The sequence below is a fragment of the Camellia sinensis genome, unplaced genomic scaffold (genome assembly GCF_055761805.1).
Source record: "Camellia sinensis isolate YWXY unplaced genomic scaffold, ASM5576180v1 Unanchor6, whole genome shotgun sequence".
In the NCBI taxonomy this organism is placed as follows: domain Eukaryota; kingdom Viridiplantae; phylum Streptophyta; class Magnoliopsida; order Ericales; family Theaceae; genus Camellia; species Camellia sinensis.
In genome coordinates, this window is record NW_028129474.1 from 15,057,501 (window position 1) to 15,071,770 (window position 14,270).

Genomic DNA, 14,270 nt, shown 5'->3' on the forward strand with positions numbered 1-14,270 from the left:
CACGGCCACGGCCCGCATGCCATGCCACGGCCTCGGCCCGCATGCCTTGCTACGGCATTGCCCGACATGCCATGCCACGGCCTCGGCCCGCATGCCTTGCCACCGCGTTGCCCAGCATGCCATGCCACCGCGTTGCCCGGCGTGCCATGCCTTAGCCTTGGCCAACATGTCGAGCCACGGCCTCGGCCCGCATGCCTTGCTACGGCGTCGCCCAACATGCCATGGCACGGCCTCGGCCCGCATGCCATGCCACGGCCTCGGCCCGCATGCCTTGCTACGTCGTCGCCCAACATGCCATGCCACGGCCTCGGCCCGCATTACATGCCACGGCCTCGGCCCGCATTACATGCCACGGCCTCGGCCCGCATGACAAGCCACGGCCTCGGCCCGCATGCCATGCCACGGCCTCGGCCCGCATGCCTTGCCACGGCGTTGCCCAACATGCCATGCCACGGCCTTGGCCCGCATGCCATGCCATGCCACGGCCCGCATGTCTTGCCACGGCGTTGCCAAACATGCCATGCCACGGCCTCGGCCCGCATGCCATGCCACGGCGTCGCCCAACATGCCATGCCACGGCCACGGCCCGCATGCCATGCCACGGCCTCGGCCCGCATGCCTTGCTACGGCGTTGCCCAACATGCCATGCCACGGCCTCGGCCCGCATGCCTTGCCACCGCGTTGCCCAGCATGCCATGCCACCGCGTTGACCGGCGTGCCATGCCTTAGCCTTGGCCAACATGTCGAGCCACGGCCTGGGCCAAACATGCCATGACACGGCCTCGGCCCGCATGCCATGCCACGGCCTCGGCCCGCATGACATGCCACGGCCTCGGCCCGCATGACATGCCACGGCCTCGGCCCGCATGCCTTGCTACGGCGTCGCCCAACATTCCATGCCACGGCCTCGGCCCGCATGCCAAGCCAAGTCCTCGGCCCGCATGACCTGCCACGGCCTCGGCCCGCATGCCTTGCCACGACGTCGCCCAACTTGCCATGCCACGGCCTCGGCCCGCATGCCATGCCACGGCCTCGGCCTGCTTGACATGGCACGGCCTCGGACCGCATGCCTTGCTACGGCGTCGCCCAACTTGCCATGCCACGGCCTCGGCCCGCATGCCATGCCACGGCCTCGGCCCGCATGACATGCCACGGCCTCGGACCGCATGCCTTGCTACGGCGTCGCCCAACATGCCATGCCACGGCCCCGGCGCGCATGCCTTGCCACCGCGTTGCCCGGCATGCCATGCCACCGCGTTGCCCGGCGTGCCATGCCTTAGCCTTGGCCAACATGTCGTGCCACGGCCTCGGCCCGCATGCCATGCCATGCCACGGCCCGCATGTCTTGCCACGGCGTTGCCAAACATGCCATGCCGCGGCCTCGGCCCGCATGCCATGCCACGGCCTCGGCCCGCATGACATGCCACGGCCTCGGACCGCATGCCTTGCCACGACGTCGCCCAACTTGCCATGCCACGGCCTCGGCCCGCATGCCATGCCACGGCCTCGGCCCGCATGCCCTTCTACGGCGTTGCCCAACATGCCATGCCACGGCCTCGGCCCGCATGCCTTGCCACCGCGTTGCCCGGCGTGCCATGCCTTAGCCTTGGCCAACATGTCGTGCCATGGCCTCGGCCCGCATGCCATGCCATGCCATGCCACGGCCCGCATGTCTTGCCACGGCGTTGCCAAACATGCCATGCCACGGCCTCGGCCCGCATGACATGCCACGGCCTCGGCCCGCATGCCTTGCTGCGGCGTCGCCCAACATGCCATGGCACGGCCTCGGCCCGCATGCCATGGCACGGCCTCGGCCCGCATGCCATGGCACGGCCTCGGCCCGCATGACATGCCACGGCCTCGGACCGCATGCCTTGCTACGGCGTCGCCCAACATGACATGCCACGGCCTCGGCCCGCATGCCTTGCTACGGCGTCGCCCAACATGCCATGCCACGGCCTCGGCCCGCATGCCTTGCGACGGCGTCGCCCAACATGCCATGCCACGGCCTCTGCCCGCATGCCATGCCACGGCCTCGGCCCGCATGCCTTGCCACGACGTCGCCCAACTTGCCATGCCACGGCCTCGGCCCGCATGCCATGCCACGGCCTCGGCCCGCATGACATGCCACGGCCTCGGCCCGCATGCCTTGCTACGGCGTCGCCCAACATGCCATGCCACGGCCTCGGCCCGCATGACATGCCACGGCCTCGGACCGCATGCCTTGCTACGGCGTCGCCCAACATGCCATGCCACGGCCCCGGCCCGCATGCCTTGCCACCGCGTTGCCCGGCATGCCATGCCACCGCGTTGCCCGGCGTGCCATGCCTTAGCCTTGGCCAACATGTCGTGCCACGGCCTCGGCCCGCATGCCATGCCATGCCATGCCACGGCCCGCATGTCTTGCCACGGCGTTGCCAAACATGCCATGCCACGGCCTCGGCCCGCATGCCATGCCACGGCCTCGGCCCGCATGACATGCCACGGCCTCGGCCCGCACGCCTTGCTACGGCGTCGCCCAACATGCCATGCCACGGCCTCGGCCCGCATGCCATGCCACGGCCTCGGCCCGCATGCCTTGCCACCGCGTTGCCCAGCATGCCATGCCACCGCGTTGCCCGGCGTGCCATGCCTTAGCCTTGGCCAACATGTCGTGCCACGGCCTCGGCCCGCACGCCATGCCATGCCACGGCGTTGCCAAACATGCCATGCCACGGCCTCGGCCCGCATGACATGCCACGGCCTCGGCCCGCATGCCTTGCAACGGCGTCGCCCACCATGCCATGCCACGGCCTCGGCCCGCATGCCTTGCCACGACGTCGCCCAACTTGCCATGCCACGGCCTCGGCCCGCATGCCATGCCACGGCCTCGGCCCGCATGACATGGCACGGCCTCGGACCGCATGCCTTGCTACGGCGTCGCCCAACTTGCCATGCCACGGCCTCGGCCCGCATGCCTTGCTTCGACGTTGCCCAACATGCCATGCCACGGCCCCGGCCCGCATGCCTTGCCACCGCGTTGCCCAGCGTGCCATGCCTTAGCCTTGGCCAACATGTCGTGCCACGGCCTCGGCCCGCATGCCATGCCACGGCCTCGGCCCGCATGCCTTGCGACGGCGTCGCCCAACATGCCATGCCACGGCCTCGGCCCGTATGCCATGCCACGGCCTCGGCCCGCATGCCATGCCACGGCCTCGGCCCGCATGACATGCCACGGCCTCGGCCCGCATCACATGCCACGGCCTCGGCCCGCATGCCATGCCACGGCCTCGGCCCGCATGCCTTGCCACGGCGTTGCCCAACATGCCATGCCACAGCCTCGGCCCGCATGCCTTGCCACCGCGTTGCCCAGCATGCCATGCCACCGCGTTGCCCGTCGTGCCATGCCTTAGCCTTGGCCAACATGTCGAGCCACGGCCTTGGCCAACATGTCGAGCCACGGCCTCGGCCCGCATGCCTTGCTACGGCGTCGCCCAACATGCCATGCCACGGCCTCGGCCCGCATGCCTTGCTACGGCGTCGCCCAACATGCCATGCCACGGCCTCGGCCCGCATGCCTTGCCACGGCCTTGGCCCGCATGCCATGCCACGGCCTCGGCCAGCATGCCATGCCACGGCCTCGGCCCGCATGCCATGCGACGGCCTCGGCCCGCATGCCATGCGACGGCCTCGGCCCGCATGCCTTGCTACGGCGTCGCCCAACATGCCATGCCACGGCCTCGGCCCGTATGACATGCCACGGCCTCGGCCCGCATGCCATGCCCCGGCCTCGGCCCGCATGCCATGCCACGGCCTCGGCCCGCATGACATGCCACGGCCTCGGCCCGCATGCCATGCCACGGCCTCGGCCCGCATGCCTTGCTACGGCGTCGCCAAACATGCCATGCCACGGCCTCGGCCCGCATGCCATGACATGCCACGGCCCGCATGTCTTGCCACGGCGTTGCCAAACATGCCATGCCACGGCCTCGGCCCGCATGCCATGCCGCGGCGTCGCCCAACATGCCATGCCACGGCCTCGGCCCGCATGCCTTGCCACCGCGTTGCCCAGCATGCATTGCCACCGCGTTGCCCGGCTTGCCATGCCTTAGCCTTGGCCAACATGTCGAGGCACGGCCTCGGCCCGCATGCCTTGCTACGGCGTTGCCCAACATGCCATGCCACGGCCTCGGCCCGCATGCCTTGCCACCGCGTTGCCCAGCATGCCATGCTACCGCGTCGCCCGGCGTGCCATGCCTTAGCCTTGGCCAACATGTCGAGGCACGGCCTCGGCCCGCATGCCTTGCTACGGCGTCGCCCAACATGCCATGCCACGGCCTCGGCCCGCATGCCATGCCATGCCACGGCCCGCATGTCTTGCCACGGCGTTGCCAAACATGCCATGCCACGGCCTCGGCCCGCATGCCATGCCACGGCGTCGCCCAACATGCCATGCCACGGCCACGGCCCGCATGCCATGCCACGGCCTCGGCCCGCATGCCTTGCTACGGCGTTGCCCGACATGCCATGCCACGGCCTCGGCCCGCATGCCTTGCCACCGCGTTGCCCAGCATGCCATGCCACCGCGTTGCCCGGCGTGCCATGTCTTAGCCTTGGCCAACATGTCGAGCCACGGCCTCGGCCCGCATGCCTTGCTACGGCGTCGCCCAACATGCCATGCCACGGCCTCGGCCCGCATGCCATGCCACGGCCTCGGCCCGCATGCCTTGCTACGGCGTCGCCCAACATGCCATGCCACGGCCTCGGCCCGCATTACATGCCACGGCCTCGGCCCGCATGACAAGCCACGGCCTCGGCCCGCATGCCATGCCACGGCCTCGGCCCGCATGCCTTGCCACGGCGTTGCCCAACATGCCATGCCACGGCCTTGGCCCGCATGCCATGCCATGCCACGGCCCGCATGTCTTGCCACGGCGTTGCCAAACATGCCATGCCACGGCCTCGGCCTGCATGCCATGCCACGGCGTCGCCCAACATGCCATGCGAGGGCCACGGCCCGCATGCCATGCCACGGCCTCGGCCCGCATGCCATGCCACGGCCTCGGCCCGCATGTCTTGCCACGGCGTAGCCCAACATGCCATGCCATGCCACGCCACGGCCTCGGCCCGCATGCCATGCCACGGCCTCGGCCCGCATGCCATGCCATGCCACGGCCTCGGCCCGCATGCCATGCCACGGCCTCGGCCCGCATGCCTTGCCACGGCCTCGGCCCGCATGCCATGCCACGGCCTCGGCCAGCATGCCATGCCAAGGCCAAGGCCTGCATGCCTTGCCACGGCGTTGCCCAGCATGCCATGCCACCGCGTTGCCCAGCGGGCCGTGCCGCGGCCTCGGCCCGCATGCCATGCCATGCCACGGCCTCGGCCCGCATGCCTTGCGACTGCCTTGGCCAGCGTGCCATGCCACAGCGTGCCATGCCTTAGCCTTGGCCAACATGCCATGCCACTGCCTTGGCCAGCATGTCGTGCCACCGCCACGGCCAGCAGGCCATGCCGGTCCGTTGCCCAGCATGCCACGGCCGTGGCGGCGTGGCAAGCCACGGCCTCGGCCAGCATGCCATGCCACGGCCTCGGCATGCCACCGCCTTGTGCAGCGTTGGCCAGCATGCCTTGGCCGGCATGCCATGCCAATGCCTTGGGCCAACATGGCGTGCCACGGGCTGGGCGAGCATGCCACGCCACGGCCTTGGCTAGCAGCAAGGCATGCCACGGCCTCGGCGAGCATGTCATGCCATGCCAAGGCCAAGGCCAAGGCCAAGGCCAAAGCCAAGGCCAAGGCCAAGGCCAAGGCAGTGGGCAAGGCCAAGTCCCTGTGCAAGGCATGGCCAAGGCCAAGGCCGCGGGCAAAGGCCAAGGCCAAGGCCAAGGCCATGGCATGCCACCGCCTCGATCGATCTTTTTGAACATGATTCTTTTATAATCTTACCCAAACCGTGCAACACAATTAAAAATGCACTACAATCAATTTTAAATGTCATTCCCTATTTTTTTGCAATTTTTCTGGAGCTTTTCGAATTTTTAAAGCCCTTATTTGGCATAAAAAAATCAAAATAAAATAAAAAAAATGAAAAAAATAATTTAATAATTTCTATAATTACTAGTGAATCATCCTTTAATTATGGGAATTTTTCCATAATTTTTTGACCATTTTCATTAATTTTTATTATTTTTTAAGTATTAATATCGAAATAAATTAAAATAAAATATTTTCGGAAAAAAAATATTTTTTTAAATTTTTTTTATGGTGTATTAAATTATTTCCAACAACTTTCATGTTGAAAGTTTTGGCAAAAAACCATTACTTTTTAAAAAAACCCCATTATGACTCCTCGAACATGCTTGATGTTTCCTCCTGCCAGATTGAAAAGGGCTTAACAGGCTATTATAAGGGGGGGGCACCTCCCTTGCCCAGGGCAAGGCAGTGGCAGGTACGCCCCATGTTGGGCGCGGCCTGGGCTGCGGCCTTGGGTTACATGCACTGCGGCTCGACCGCGGCCTGGGCTGCGGCCTTGGGCGGCTCGGCCGCGGCCTTGGGCGGCCTGGACCGCGGCCTTGGGCGGCCTTGCGCGGCCTGGGCGCGGCCTTGGGCGGCCTGGGCGCGGCCTTGCGCGGCCTGGCCGCGGCCTTGGGCAGCATGGCGTGGCATGCGCGCGGGCGTGGGCGGCCTGGCATGCGCGCGGGCGTGGGCGGCCTGGCATGCGCGCGGGCGTGGGCGGCCTGGCATGCGCGCGGGCGTGGGCGGCCTGGCATGCGCGCGGCATGGGCAGCACGGCATGGCATGCGCACGGCCTGGGCGGCCTGGCATGCAGCCGGCCTGGCATGCCCGCGGCGTGGGCAGCACGGCATGGCATGCGCACGGCCTGGGCGGCCTGGCATGCAGCCGGCCTGGCATGCCCGCGGCGTGGGCAGCACGGCATGGCATGCGCACGGCCTGGGCGGCCTGGCATGCAGCCGGCCTGGCATGCCCGCGGCGTGGGCAGCACGGCATGGCATGCGCACGGCCTGGGCGGCCTGGCATGCAGCCGGCCTGGGCAGCACGGCATGGAATGCGCACGGCCTGGGCGGCCTGGCATGCGGCCGGCCAGGGCAGCCTGGCCTGGCATGCCCGCGGCGTGGGCAGCGTGGCCTGTGCGTATACCGCGCGCGTGGTCTTTTGACCACGGTGCGCGTGTTGCGCGCATGGTCGCGCACGCCTTTGCACGCCTTCGCACGCAACGCACGTCTAGTGATAAGAACCGCAGCCAAGGCAGCCCAGCCCCAAGGCCAAGGCCAGCAGCATGGCATGCCACGGCGAAGGCAGCCCAGCCAAAGCCAGCAGCATGCCATGCCAAGGCCTAGGCCAGCAGCATGCCATGCCACGGCCAAGGCAGGCCAGCCAAAGCCAGCAGCATGCCATGCCACGGCCAAGGCAGCCCAGCCAAAGCCAGCAGCATGCCATGCCAAGGCCAAGGCCAGCAGCATGCCATGCCACGGCCAAGGCAGGCCAGCCAAAGCCAGCAGCATGCCATGCCAAGGCCTAGGCCAGCAGCATGCCATGCCACGGCCAAGGCTGCCCAGCCAAAGCCAGCAGCATGCCGTGCCAAGGCCTAGGCCAGCAGCATGCCATGCCACGGCCAAGGCAGGCCAGCCAAAGCCAGCAGCATGCCATGCCAAGGCCTAGGCCAGCAGCATGCCATGCCACGGCCAAGGCAGCCCAGCCAAAGCCAGCAGCATGCCATGCCAAGGCCAAGGCCAGCAGCATGCCATGCCACGGCCAAGGCTGCCCAGCCCCAAGGCCAAGGCCATGCCATGCCACGGCCAAGGCAGGCCAGCCAAAGCCAGCAGCATGCCATGCCAAGGCCTAGGCCAGCAGCATGCCATGCCACGGCCAAGGCAGCCCAGCCAAAGCCAGCAGCATGCCATGCCAAGGCCAAGGCCAGCAGCATGCCATGCCACGGCCAAGGCAGCCTAGCGAAAGCCAGCAGCATGCCATGCCAAGGCCTAGGCCAGCAGCATGCCATGCCACGGCCAAGGCAGGCCAGCCAAAGCCAGCAGCATGCCATGCCAAGGCCTAGGCCAGCAGCATGCCATGCCACGGCCAAGGCTGCCCAGCCAAAGCCAGCAGCATGCCATGCCAAGGCCAAGCCCAGCAGCATGCCATGCCACGGCCAAGGCAGGCCAGCCAAAGCCAGCAGCATGCCATGCCAAGGCCAAGGCCAGCAGCATGCCATGCCACGGCCAAGGCAGGCCAGCCAAAGCCAGCAGCATGCCATGCCAAGGCCAAGGCCAGCAGCAAGCCATGCCACGGCCAAGGCAGCCCAGCCAAAGCCAGCAGCATGCCATGCCAAGGCCAAGGCCAGCAGTATGCCATGCCACGGCCAAGGCAGGCCAGCCAAAGCCAGCAGCATGCCATGCCACGGCCAAGGCAGCCCAGCCAAAGCCAGCAGCATGCCATGCCAAGGCCAAGGCCAGCAGCATGCCATGCCACGGCCAAGGCAGGCCAGCCAAAGCCAGCAGCATGCCATGCCAAGGCCTAGGCCAGCAGCATGCCATGCCACGGCCAAGGCTGCCCAGCCAAAGCCAGCAGCATGCCATGCCAAGGCCAAGGCCAGCAGCATGCCATGCCACGGCCAAGGCAGCCCAGCCAAAGCCAGCAGCATGCCATGCCAAGGCCAAGGCCAGCAGCATTCCATGCCACAGCCAAGGCAGGCCAGCCAAAGCCAGCAGCATGCCATGCCAAGGCCTAGGCCAGCAGCATGCCATGCCACGGCCAAGGCTGCCCAGCCAAAGCCAGCAGCATGCCATGCCACGGCCAAGGCAGCCCAGCCAAAGCCAGCAGCATGCCATGCCAAGGCCAAGGCCAGCAGCATGCCATGCCACGGCCAAGGCAGCCCAGCCAAAGCCAGCAGCATGCCATGCCAAGGCCAAGGCCAGCAGCATGCCATGCCACGGCCAAGGCAGGCCAGCCAAAGCCAGCAGAATGCCATGCCAAGGCCTAGGCCAGCAGCATGCCATGCCACGGCCAAGGCTGCCCAGCCAAAGCCAGCAGCATGCCATGCCAAGGCCTAGGCCAGCAGCATGCCATGCCACGGCCAAGGCAGGCCAGCCAAAGCCAGCAGCATGCCATGCCAAGGCCTAGGCCAGCAGCATGCCATGCCACGGCCAAGGCAGCCCAGCCAAAGCCAGCAGCATGCCATGCCAAGGCCAAGGCCAGCAGCATGCCATGCCACGGCCAAGGCAGCCCAGCGAAAGCCAGCAGCATGCCATGCCAAGGCCTAGGCCAGCAGCATGCCATGCCACGGCCAAGGCAGGCCAGCCAAAGCCAGCAGCATGCCATGCCAAGGCCTAGGCCAGCAGCATGCCATGCCACGGCCAAGGCTGCCCAGCCAAAGCCAGCAGCATGCCATGCCAAGGCCAAGCCCAGCAGCATGCCATGCCACGGCCAAGGCAGCCCAGCCAAAGCCAGCAGCATGCCATGCCAAGGCCAAGGCCAGCAGCATGCCATGCCACGGCCAAGGCAGGCCAGCCAAAGCCAGCAGCATGCCATGCCAAGGCCAAGGCCAGCAGCAAGCCATGCCACGGCCAAGGCAGCCCAGCCAAAGCCAGCAGCATGCCATGCCAAGGCCAAGGCCAGCAGCATGCCATGCCACGGCCAAGGCAGGCCAGCCAAAGCCAGCAGCATGCCATGCCACGGCCAAGGCAGCCCAGCCAAAGCCAGCAGCATGCCATGCCAAGGCCAAGGCCAGCAGCATGCCATGCCACGGCCAAGGCAGGCCAGCCAAAGCCAGCAGCATGCCATGCCAAGGCCTAGGCCAGCAGCATGCCATGCCACGGCCAAGGCTGCCCAGCCAAAGCCAGCAGCATGCCATGCCAAGGCCTAGGCCAGCAGCATGCCATGCCAAGGCCAAGGCCAGCAGCAAGCCATGCCACGGCCAAGGCAGCCCAGCCAAAGCCAGCAGCATGCCATGCCAAGGCCAAGGCCAGCAGCATGCCATGCCACGGCCAAGGCAGGCCAGCCAAAGCCAGCAGCATGCCATGCCACGGCCAAGGCAGCCCAGCCAAAGCCAGCAGCATGCCATGCCAAGGCCAAGGCCAGCAGCATGCCATGCCACGGCCAAGGCAGGCCAGCCAAAGCCAGCAGCATGCCATGCCAAGGCCTAGGCCAGCAGCATGCCATGCCACGGCCAAGGCTGCCCAGCCAAAGCCAGCAGCATGCCATGCCAAGGCCTAGGCCAGCAGCATGCCATGCCACGGCCAAGGCAGGCCAGCCAAAGCCAGCAGCATGCCATGCCAAGGCCTAAGCCAGCAGCATGCCATGCCACGGCCAAGGCAGCCCAGCCAAAGCCAGCAGCATGCCATGCCAAGGCCAAGGCCAGCAGCATGCCATGCCACGGCCAAGGCAGCCCAGCCAAAGCCAGCAGCATGCCATGCCAAGGCCAAGGCCAGCAGCATTCCAAGCCACGGCCAAGGCAGGCCAGCCAAAGCCAGCAGCATGCCATGCCAAGGCCTAGGCCAGCAGCATGCCATGCCACGGCCAAGGCTGCCCAGCCAAAGCTAGCAGCATGCCATGCCAAGGCCAAGGCCAGCAGCATGCCATGCCACGGCCAAGGCAGCCCAGCCAAAGCCAGCAGCATGCCATGCCAAGGCCAAGGCCAGCAGCATGCCATGCCACGGCCAAGGCAGGCCAGCCAAAGCCAGCAGCATGCCATGCCAAGGCCTAGGCCAGCAGCATGCCATGCCACGGCCAAGGCTGCCCAGCCAAAGCCAGCAGCATGCCATGCCAAGGCCTAGGCCAGCAGCATGCCATGCCACGGCCAAGGCAGGCCAGCCAAAGCCAGCAGCATGCCATGCCAAGGCCTAGGCCAGCAGCATGCCATGCCACGGCCAAGGCAGCCCAGCCAAAGCCAGCAGCATGCCATGCCAAGGCCAAGGCCAGCAGCATGCCATGCCACGGCCAAGGCAGCCCAGCCAAAGCCAGCAGCATGCCATGCCAAGGCCAAGGCCAGCAGCATGCCATGCCACGGCCAAGGCAGGCCAGCCAAAGCCAGCAGCATGCCATGCCAAGGCCTAGGCCAGCAGCATGCCATGCCACGGCCAAGGCTGCCCAGCCAAAGCCAGCAGCATGCCATGCCACGGCCAAGGCAGCCCAGCCAAAGCCAGCAGCATGCCATGCCAAGGCCAAGGCCAGCAGCATGCCATGCCACGGCCAAGGCAGCCCAGCCAAAGCCAGCAGCATGCCATGCCAAGGCCAAGGCCAGCAGCATGCCATGCCACGGCCAAGGCAGGCCAGCCAAAGCCAGCAGCATGCCATGCCAAGGCCTAGGCCAGCAGCATGCCATGCCACGGCCAAGGCTGCCCAGCTAAAGCCAGCAGCATGCCATGCCAAGGCCTAGGCCAGCAGCATGCCATGCCACGGCCAAGGCAGGCCAGCCAAAGCCAGCAGCATGCCATGCCAAGGCCTAGGCCAGCAGCATGCCATGCCACGGCCAAGGCAGCCCAGCCAAAGCCAGCAGCATGCCATGCCAAGGCCAAGGCCAGCAGCATGCCATGCCACGGCCAAGGCAGCCCAGCCAAAGCCAGCAGCATGCCATGCCAAGGCCAAGGCCAGCAGCATTCCATGCCACAGCCAAGGCAGGCCAGCCAAAGCCAGCAGCATGCCATGCCAAGGCCTAGGCCAGCAGCATGCCATGCCACGGCCAAGGCTGCCCAGCCAAAGCCAGCAGCATGCCATGCCACGGCCAAGGCAGCCCAGCCAAAGCCAGCAGCATGCCATGCCAAGGCCAAGGCCAGCAGCATGCCATGCCACGGCCAAGGCAGCCCAGCCAAAGCCAGCAGCATGCCATGCCAAGGCCAAGGCCAGCAGCATGCCATGCCACGGCCAAGGCAGGCCAGCCAAAGCCAGCAGCATGCCATGCCAAGGCCTAGGCCAGCAGCATGCCATGCCACGGCCAAGGCTGCCCAGCCAAAGCCAGCAGCATGCCATGCCAAGGCCTAGGCCAGCAGCATGCCATGCCACGGCCAAGGCAGGCCAGCCAAAGCCAGCAGCATGCCATGCCAAGGCCTAGGCCAGCAGCATGCCATGCCACGGCCAAGGCAGCCCAGCCAAAGCCAGCAGCATGCCATGCCAAGGCCAAGGCCAGCAGCATGCCATGCCACGGCCAAGGCTGCCCAGCCCCAAGGCCAAGGCCATGCCATGCCACGGCCAAGGCAGGCCAGCCAAAGCCAGCAGCATGCCATGCCAAGGCCTAGGCCAGCAGCATGCCATGCCACGGCCAAGGCAGCCCAGCCAAAGCCAGCAGCATGCCATGCCAAGGCCAAGGCCAGCAGCATGCCATGCCACGGCCAAGGCAGCCCAGCGAAAGCCAGCAGCATGCCATGCCAAGGCCTAGGCCAGCAGCATGCCATGCCACGGCCAAGGCAGGCCAGCCAAAGCCAGCAGCATGCCATGCCAAGGCCTAGGCCAGCAGCATGCCATGCCACGGCCAAGGCTGCCCAGCCAAAGCCAGCAGCATGCCATGCCAAGGCCAAGCCCAGCAGCATGCCATGCCACGGCCAAGGCAGCCCAGCCAAAGCCAGCAGCATGCCATGCCAAGGCCAAGGCCAGCAGCATGCCATGCCACGGCCAAGGCAGGCCAGCCAAAGCCAGCAGCATGCCATGCCAAGGCCAAGGCCAGCAGCAAGCCATGCCACGGCCAAGGCAGCCCAGCCAAAGCCAGCAGCATGCCATGCCAAGGCCAAGGCCAGCAGCATGCCATGCCACGGCCAAGGCAGGCCAGCCAAAGCCAGCAGCATGCCATGCCACGGCCAAGGCAGCCCAGCCAAAGCCAGCAGCATGCCATGCCAAGGCCAAGGCCAGCAGCATGCCATGCCACGGCCAAGGCAGGCCAGCCAAAGCCAGCAGCATGCCATGCCAAGGCCTAGGCCAGCAGCATGCCATGCCACGGCCAAGGCTGCCCAGCCAAAGCCAGCAGCATGCCATGCCAAGGCCTAGGCCAGCAGCATGCCATGCCAAGGCCAAGGCCAGCAGCAAGCCATGCCACGGCCAAGGCAGCCCAGCCAAAGCCAGCAGCATGCCATGCCAAGGCCAAGGCCAGCAGCATGCCATGCCACGGCCAAGGCAGGCCAGCCAAAGCCAGCAGCATGCCATGCCACGGCCAAGGCAGCCCAGCCAAAGCCAGCAGCATGCCATGCCAAGGCCAAGGCCAGCAGCATGCCATGCCACGGCCAAGGCAGCCCAGCCAAAGCCAGCAGCATGCCATGCCAAGGCCAAGGCCAGCAGCATGCCATGCCACGGCCAAGGCTGCCCAGCCAAAGCCAGCAGCATGCCATGCCAAGGCCTAGGCCAGCAGCATGCCATGCCACGGCCAAGGCAGCCCAGCGAAAGCCAGCAGCATGCCATGCCAAGGCCTAGGCCAGCAGCATGCCATGCCACGGCCAAGGCAGCCCAGCCAAAGCCAGCAGCATGCCATGCCAAGGCCTAGGCCAGCAGCATGCCATGCCACGGCCAAGGCTGCCCAGGCAAAGCCAGCAGCATGCCATGCCAAGGCCAAGCCCAGCAGCATGCCATGCCACGGCCAAGGCAGCCCAGCCAAAGCCAGCAGCATGCCATGCCAAGGCCAAGGCCAGCAGCATGCCATGCCACGGCCAAGGCAGGCCAGCCAAAGCCAGCAGCATGCCATGCCAAGGCCAAGGCCAGCAGCATGCCATGCCACGGCCAAGGCAGCCCAGCCAAAGCCAGCAGCATGCCATGCCAAGGCCAAGGCCAGCAGCATGCCATGCCACGGCCAAGGCAGGCCAGCCAAAGCCAGCAGCATGCCATGCCAAGGCCTAGGCCAGCAGCATGCCATGCCACGGCCAAGGCAGCCCAGCGAAAGCCAGCAGCATGCCATGCCAAGGCCTAGGCCAGCAGCATGCCATGCCACGGCCAAGGCAGCCCAGCCAAAGCCAGCAGCATGCCATGCCAAGGCCTAGGCCAGCAGCATGCCATGCCACGGCCAAGGCTGCCCAGGCAAAGCCAGCAGCATGCCATGCCAAGGCCAAGCCCAGCAGCATGCCATGCCACGGCCAAGGCAGCCCAGCCAAAGCCAGCAGCATGCCATGCCAAGGCCAAGGCCAGCAGCATGCCATGCCACGGCCAAGGCAGGCCAGCCAAAGCCAGCAGCATGCCATGCCAAGGCCAAGGCCAGCAGCAAGCCATGCCACGGCCAAGGCAGCCCAGCCAAAGCCAGCAGCATGCCATGCCAAGGCCAAGGCCAGCAGCATGCCATGCCACGGCCAAGGCAGGCCAGCCA